A 7,857-nucleotide genomic window follows, 5' to 3' on the forward strand; every position below is an offset into this window, starting at 1 on the left:
TCATCTACTGGACCTGTAGACCATCCTCCTCCCATGGGGCCACTCATGCAGGGTCTGTCAGAACAAAGATGCAGCCCAGCTTGTTGTTGCATGAACAGAGAGGAGAAACTGCCCCAGGAAACTCCTCCCAGACTGAGCCCCTCACACCAGCCATTTCCAGCACTGGCCATTCTCCATGGTGCTGGTGAGCGGTGATCTTGGAATGTGACCAGCTCCGTCTGCCCGCTGGGCTCAGCACCTGTATGGGGGGGATGGCCAGCCCTGCCTGGCTTCTCTTTGGGCCCAGGCACCAGGAGACCCCAGAGCATGGCCTTCTGCTAACTCCTGGGGGGGACAGGATGAGTGCTGATGCTGGGGACTGGTGGGAGCCTGCTAGGCAGGAGGTTCATGGGGACCAGGGCACCAAGGGGTGTCATGAGGACCATGCTGGGAGGATGTTTCCCCACCCCTGAAAGCAGCCTATCCTGGCTGCATGGGGCCACATGCAGGACCGCAGGGCTGGGCCAGCGCAGCAATGGGATGCAGACAGGAGCTATGACACTCYAGAAGCTCCCACACTGCTGGAATCCCACAAATGTGCCCAGGCCCCAGTGAGATCAGTCTTTCCTCTGTTGTGGCTCCAGGGAGCCCAAGGGGCATCCTGGGTGGGAGGTGCAGGGTGGAGAGCGCAGCCACAGTGCTCCCAACAACCTCTCTGCAGCCAGGGCTGCTCCTGATGCTTGTGGAGGGGACTCACTGTTATTAGTGGGGYTGGGGGTCTCTCGGGGGCTGCAGGCACCAGCATCGCCTGCCAGGACTCCCAGACCCAGCACAGATGGTCAGTGCCCTGCACCTCAGCTCACAGTGTCCCCTGTCCTCTGTCATCATCCTCTCTCAGGAGCACCACTGGATGTGTCACTCCCTGCCCAGGTCTGGAGAGGAGTTGTTGGAGGTCTTCTCTTCTCATGCCTGCTGATCATGGCTCTGTCCTGGTGTTGGCCCACAGACTCTGCCCTGGGTCATGTTAAGTCTCCATACACTCTCTTCTGAGACCATGTAGGGACCCACAGTGCATAGGTCTGCTTACAGCTGGCCACCATGGCCTGCCTGAGTGGTCCCAGGAGATCCCAGCAAGGCTGTGCTTGGAGGTGAGGCTGTGATTGTCCTGGGCCAACATAGATGGCATGGTGTGGCTAGGGGTCAAGAGAAGGAAAGGACAAGAGACAACAAGGAGAAGATGCAGGAAGGGAAATTTCAAATGAGTTGAAGGAAAAAAAAATAGTAACCATGATCATTGAGCAGCACTGGGGCAGGGGGCAGGAGATCTTTAAAAACTCTCCTGGAGAAAGCACTTACCAACCTGATCTAACTGTAAAGTTAGCCCTGCCCAGAGGAGATCATGCTCCTGGAGATCTCCAGCAGTCCCTTCCAACCCAAATCCTCTAGGAGGAAGGGGCTAGAAAGTGGAGTCCTGGGCAGGGGACACTGTTGAGGGGTTGATGCCCTGCTGGCATTTGCACTCCCTGGTCAAACCTGTCCTGAGAGTTACACAGTGAGTGAGTTCATCCTCCAAAGGAGTCTCTGCTCCATGGGCAACAGGAGTCAAACCAGTGCAGGAGACTGCAGAAAAGTTCTGAAGAACACGCCAGGCATTCAGCCCCTTCGACTGCTGAGGTGTCCCCAGACTGGTGCTTTGCATCCTGGGTCTGAAGGGCTGAGAAATCTTTAGAGCCAGAGCAGATGGCTGTCCCACCTCCTGGGCTCACAGGTTGCAGGGCATCATCAGGGCTGTACCAGCTTCAGGGAGGGAATTACTGCCCAGGGCATGAGCAGATCCCCCTCTGCCCTCCCCTCTCTCTTCACAGCCCAGATCATGTTTCCTGTGTTGGTCCTCTCTGCTGGGCTGTATTCCCAGCCAGAGGGGATGCAGGCTTCACACTGGGGAAATGCAGGAGAGCCCAGTCTCATGTACAGGAGCAGGGTCCCACCAAACCTGCTGGGTGGCCAGGGCTGCAGGCTGCAGACTCCACTCTGTTCCCCGCACACCTCCTGCCTGGGGCTGGAGGGTGCCCAGCATGAAGGCAGGCATGCCTGGGGGACTGGTGCCATGGGGTGGTGGCCTTTGGACCAGCCTCTGTCTGTAAGGGAMTCAGGAGCTTCTCCGCCTCCATGTTAGTGGCAAAGTTAGTGTCCCAGCTTGTTCCCTCTGGGGAGCTGAGGATATAATTCTCTGGAGAAAGGGAAAAAGGAAAGCCTTTTGTCCATGGGACTTATAGCACCCTGTCAACCCCTTACTGTCTTCTCCTGCTCTGTCACCCCAGAAATCCTTTGACAGGGGCATTTTTTGGTTTCTKACCGTTCATCTAACCTTACTTTGAGCAGCAGGTTGCACTACAGGCCTCCTGTGGTCCCTTCAGCCTGAATTACCCTAAAAGCCTATGACCTCAGGCCCCATTTCAAGCACAGAGGAAATGTCTGTGGGACAAGAGTCATTTGTGCTTTATGGACCATTTAAAAGAAGGTGGGTAAACCCCTCCTCCTCCTTCCCTGTTGACTGTAAGAGCAGCCTGGGAGGCACTGCCTCAGGCATAGCTACATTATCCTGAAAATTCTTTGCCTCCACCTTTAACCACATACAAGTCCATTGCCTGGATCCCCTCAGTGGTGAGGGGAGAAATGCAGGCTTTTCTGCAGGGTGAGCTCTCTACCTCTGTAGTTGCACCTCTAGGTAGATGGTGCCATGCTGCTCTTTCTTTCTTGCCTGAAGCTCATGCTGGATGGGGATATGAATGTGAAGGTTGGCTGTCACTGCAATGACCTTTAGATGGTGGAGAGGTAAGAGGAACAACAGCGTCACTGCCCTGGACTGCAGCAGAGAGGATTTCATCTTGTTCAGGATCTGCTTGTTGGGAACCCACAGGTGACTGCCCTGGAGGGCAGAGGAGCCATGGAATTCTCTTGGATCTTCAGGACCACTGTCCTTGAAGCACAAGAACACAGGAAAGTCTGCAGGAAAGTCCATCAGGACCTGGCCTGGGGCTGACACGGATGAGCAGGGACTTTGTGATTTAGGACTTGAAAAGGCAGAAGGAAGTGCCCAGAGGTCTGGAAGGGTAATGGGCTACCCAGGAAGAAGACACAGCCATTGCGTGTGGTGGGAGAGATGGAGTCAGGCAAGCCAAAGCTCAGCTACAGCTGGAACTGGGGATAGAATTAGGAAGGGATGGGGAGGGCAACCAGAAGGGCTTCTATAAGCACATGGGCAGCACAAGGCAGGCAGCCAAGGAAAATGTGGTCTCCCTGCTCAGTGCGGCAGGGGATGTAATGACAAAGATAGGGGAAAGGCTGAGGAGCTCATTGCCTCTTTTACCTTGTCTTTTACTGGTATTGTCTGCTGCCAGGCCTCCCTGGCCCCTGAGTCCTTTGGCAGCATCTGTTAGCAAAGCCTCACCCATGGTAGTGGAAGAGGGAGCTGGGGAGAACTTTGGCCCAGTGGGCACACAGAAGCCCACGGGACCAGACAGGAAGCACCCCAGGGTGCAGGGAGAGGTGCCTGGAGTCACTTCAGCGCTGCTGTTGATTGTCTTTTCAAGGTCAGGGTAATCAGGGAGGTTCCTGACGACTAGGAAAAGGCAGACATTGCACCCACTTTCCAGGAGGGCAAGAGGGAGACAGGTTGGTCCACTTCATCTCAGTCTCTGGGAAGGTGATGGAGTAAATCCTCCTGGAAACCATCCCCAAGTCTATGAAGGACAAGGCCTGGAAGAGGCAGCATGGGTTGACCAAGGGGAAATGGAAAGCATGCCTGACCAACCCGATTGCCCTCTGCCATCAGATGAATGACTTTGCRCACAAGGGGAAAGCAGGGGATTTTGTGAAGCTTCACTTTAGCAAGGCCTTTGACACAGTCTCCTTATAGGCAAATTATTCAGCTCTGCCCTGGATCAATGGACCACAGGGAAGGTGGAAGATTGGCTGGACCATCAGGCTGAAGCGCTGTGATCAGTGGTACAAGTTCCAAGTGGCACCTGGTTACTAGCAGCATCCCTCAGTGATCAACATGTGGGGCAGGACTGTTTAACATCTTGATGAATGGCCTGCACAGTGGATGGAGCGAACTCTCAGCACCTTTGTGGCCAATGCATGACTGGCGGGATCCCCTGGGCAACCTCATCTAGTTCCCTCTGCATTGAGTGTGGGGGTTGGGAGTAGAAGACGTCCAGAGGTCTCCCCCACCCTAAGTGCTGTGATTCAGTGAAACATTCCTCAGAGAGTTCTGTAAAGAGAGAAGAGGCTGAGGAAGAAGAAAGGCCAGAGAGGCAGAAGAAGAGATCTGAAACATGTCCATTTAAATAAAGTAGTTCCTCAGAACAAAATTTCTCCATGCAGAGGATTGCCAGCAAAAGTATTTTGATGAATAATGCATCTCTATGTATATGTTTACACTCACATAGACAGACTAATTCCTGTAAGGCATGAACATGGTGCTGCCAATGAATAAGAAAGAAAAAAATATTTTGCAATGATAAAAACTGTGAAGTTTTGGAAATGAGGATTTTTTTTGTCAATTATTGCACTGAAGATGTTTTAGAGACTCCTTTAAAACATTGCTTTAACATGGGCATGTTGAGATTTATGCAAATTTCGCCACCCAAAATAGAGCATTTCCTTCAAGCTGGTCACCCTGCTTTCCTCACCAGTCGAGAGTGGCCGGCACCTCAGAGGGTGACATGTTCTGTGCAAAGAGTGAGGGATGGCACAGACAGCCATGGGCAGGGGGTGGTCTTCTGAGCACCAGGCATTGTGTGAGACACAAAAATATCCTGTTTACTGGTGTAGGTCTGATTATAACAGAAAAGTTTAGGAAAGGACATTAAAATTGAAACAAGAAAGAAATTAAAACAAAGTTTGAAAGCAAAGAAATGTTTTCTTATACTTTCCAGCTTTCTTTTGTTTTCTTATTGTCTTTCTTGATTTGTTCTGTTTTAGTATACTAGTGTTCTGGGAGATTATGCATCCCCTATGAAAAGGAAAGAGATTTTKCAGAACTGGGGTGGGATGCAGTCACAGGGTCATGGAGGGCTGGTGCCATTGCAGGTGCCCTGGTCCCGTCTGCCCAGCCTCCCTCTGCAGCTCCAAGGGCTCTGGTCTCCCGCAGGTTCCCTGTGCGAGCTGCCAGGCCCAGGCAGGTGACTCAGAGACACCGGGGCTTCTGCAAGTGCCCCTGGGTGCTTGTGGTTGGACACGTGAGCTCTGCCTGGAAAGGTGAAGAGCTATTCTCAACATTAGAAAAAAAATATGAGCCCACTTTCATCGGCTGAAATGACTGAATAATGTTAATAAAATATCAGTGTTTCCCATGAYGATGTAATGGAAATTTTGAGGAAGGGCATGAATCTCAGGAGAGGATATGCTGATCTGCCCCTTAACTTGTGTTATCACTGCTCTGTTATGCTTTGGTTTTAACCTCACTAATCTTTCATATGGTTCCACATGCCCTGATTAAACTGATTATTTCTAAAGGCATCTTTGCTTCAGATCATCTGGACATATGTACTTTCCATAGTTTTCCAGTCTTCTTCCTCCCCTTACTCTTTGTCATTCGGATACCTCTCAACTCTCCAGTTCCTGCTTTGAGCTTCAGGGAGTCTAAAGCCTGCCTTGTCTTTCAGCAGTCTAATTGTCTCTTCAACCAACTCCTTCACTGTGTGTTTATCCAGCCTTTCCTATCTGTTTGTGAAGAATCTTTCAAGGAAGGTTATTCCTTGTAGACTGTGGACCTCACTGGAGGCAACTTGGACTTGACATACAGTTGAGGAGTGTATTTTACTTCTTATGACAGCAGATCAAATTTGTGTTTGATCACAATTAAGACAAATCCTTCTGTGCCTGTTTGCAGCTAGTTGTCTAAGGAAAGCAGGGGGGAATCGGTGCACATGAGCTGTAACATTCAGCTGCAGCCTTGAGTGGAAAAAGGTTCGATTTGAACAAGAGTGATCTAAGTCCCCAGTGGCTGATGAGAGAAGTGGCAGGGCTGGGGAGGTGGGGAGGAATATTTTGCATGGATGTCTGACCTCCAGGATGGTGCTTTTCCTACATGTCCAGACTTCATTAGGAGACACTCGGGATCAATATCAGTTGGAGAAGGTGGAAATCACTCTAGTTTGTAAGCAGAAAAAGAAGGAAAACTTTAAAAGCAGAAATCTTTTTTTTTTTTTTCCAGGTGCTCATTGAAATCTTCCTTTTGTACATACACTCCTGAAACCTCTCCAATTAGCCACAGCACAAGAATTGAAGAGCTGAAGAAAATTATGGGGAGAGGCATGGCTCCTTAGGGGGTTTTGCATTTTAATGACCCCTCGGGTGTATTTGGTGCTGAGCCCATGAACCTTCGATGCTGAGACTGAAGCAACCTCTCAAGAAGTTCGCGTCAGAAGCAAAGCCCCAAGTTTCTTGGAGCGTTAACAGGTCCCACTGAGGGCCATTATCAACAAAAGCTCCCTGGTGGCTGATTAGAGCAGAAAGTTGGAGGCCCTGATTGCAGGTAGGCAAAGGCAATGTGCAGGTGGCTGTGATGCCAAGTCAACCTGGATGTGTGTTATCAAGCAGAATGGCCAAGCCCCACAGCCAGCCCCTGGGTAGGGTGATCCCTTCTCTCACATGTTGCGCAGGGCTCTTTCTGGGGGCAGTGTCAGGGTTGGGGGGGAGGGCAATGCCTAGTGCAGGACAACAATACAGCACCTCTTGGGCTCCGTGGAGGTGAGGATGCAGCAAGGCCACAGCGCTGTAAGGAAACGTCATCTTCTCGTAGGCCTCGGTGGCGGAGACACTAGCCATAGCAAAGGGCATGACGACCTCAGTTCTTTTGGAGGTTTTCAGCCTTGGCATTGYCCTCTGTCATCTCCACCACAGACTGTCCTACGCTGTCCCAAAACTGCACCTGTTTCCCTGCAGCCTGCAGACACCCAACGTGCTTCCCCACCTTGCTCTCACTGCAGGACCGCCCCACCTTTATTGATGGCCCTCTGTCCTTGCTGGCTGCTCCTTGAAACAAAAGGCAAGGGGCTGATCACAGAGTCCCTCTGGGTGTCCTTTGCACCACAGCACTACCATATGAGTGACATTCTTGTTACCTGAAGTGCAGTCTGAACCTCTCAAGATGCACTTTGTGGCTCTTTCCCGTTCTCATGGTGCTTCCTACTACCAAGAAAAGCTCCTTCATCTCTGAAACCACCCTGTCAGAGGCATTCACAGACATCTACTGTATTGGCCTTACCCTCCACTTCAGCAGGCTAAAGAAGCCCCAGTCCCTCAGGCTCTCCGTACAGGCCATGTGCTTCAGGCCCCCAACCCCATCTTGGCAGACCTCCTCTGAACCCTCTCCAGTTGCTCCCCATTTCTCCAGTGCTGGGCGTACCAAACTGGGACACACTGTTCCAGAAATGTGAGAGTCAAGGGGGATAAGACCTGCCCTTGCCTGGGTGGCCAYGCTCTTCCTMATGCAGTCYTGYATGCAGCTGGCCTCATTTGTGGTGAGCATGCACCACTGGCTCATATGGCATCCCTCATAACATCCAGGGCCTTCTCCTCGGGGTCACTGTTCTGCTGGTCAGGTCTCTGCCTGTCCTGATGCACGTGTTGTTCTGCCCCACTGATGAGCCTTTCAAAGAGGACAGGATGTGGGGTAGACCCCTGCATACCCCACCTTTACCTGGCTTCCCAGTAAAGCATGACCCTTTCATGAAAGCCCTCTCAACTCAATCATCCAACCAGCTTTTCCCCATCTGGATGTCTAAAGGACATCCATTACTCTCTTCTCCTCCTCAAGTGCACATCTTTTATCACAGAAGGCAATCAGGTGGGTCAGGAATGATTTAC

At 51.4% G+C, this 7,857-nt stretch overlaps 1 pseudogene; it reads right to left on the bottom strand.

Moving 5' to 3' along the window:
* Positions 1-7,530: 7,530 nt before the first annotated feature.
* LOC112962026 overlaps positions 7,531-7,857 on the bottom strand; it is a 13,131-nt pseudogene continuing 12,804 nt past the window's right edge.

This window comes from Apteryx rowi, unplaced genomic scaffold (assembly GCF_003343035.1).
Source record: "Apteryx rowi isolate R43461 unplaced genomic scaffold, aptRow1 scaffold_1408, whole genome shotgun sequence".
NCBI classification, from domain to species: domain Eukaryota; kingdom Metazoa; phylum Chordata; class Aves; order Apterygiformes; family Apterygidae; genus Apteryx; species Apteryx rowi.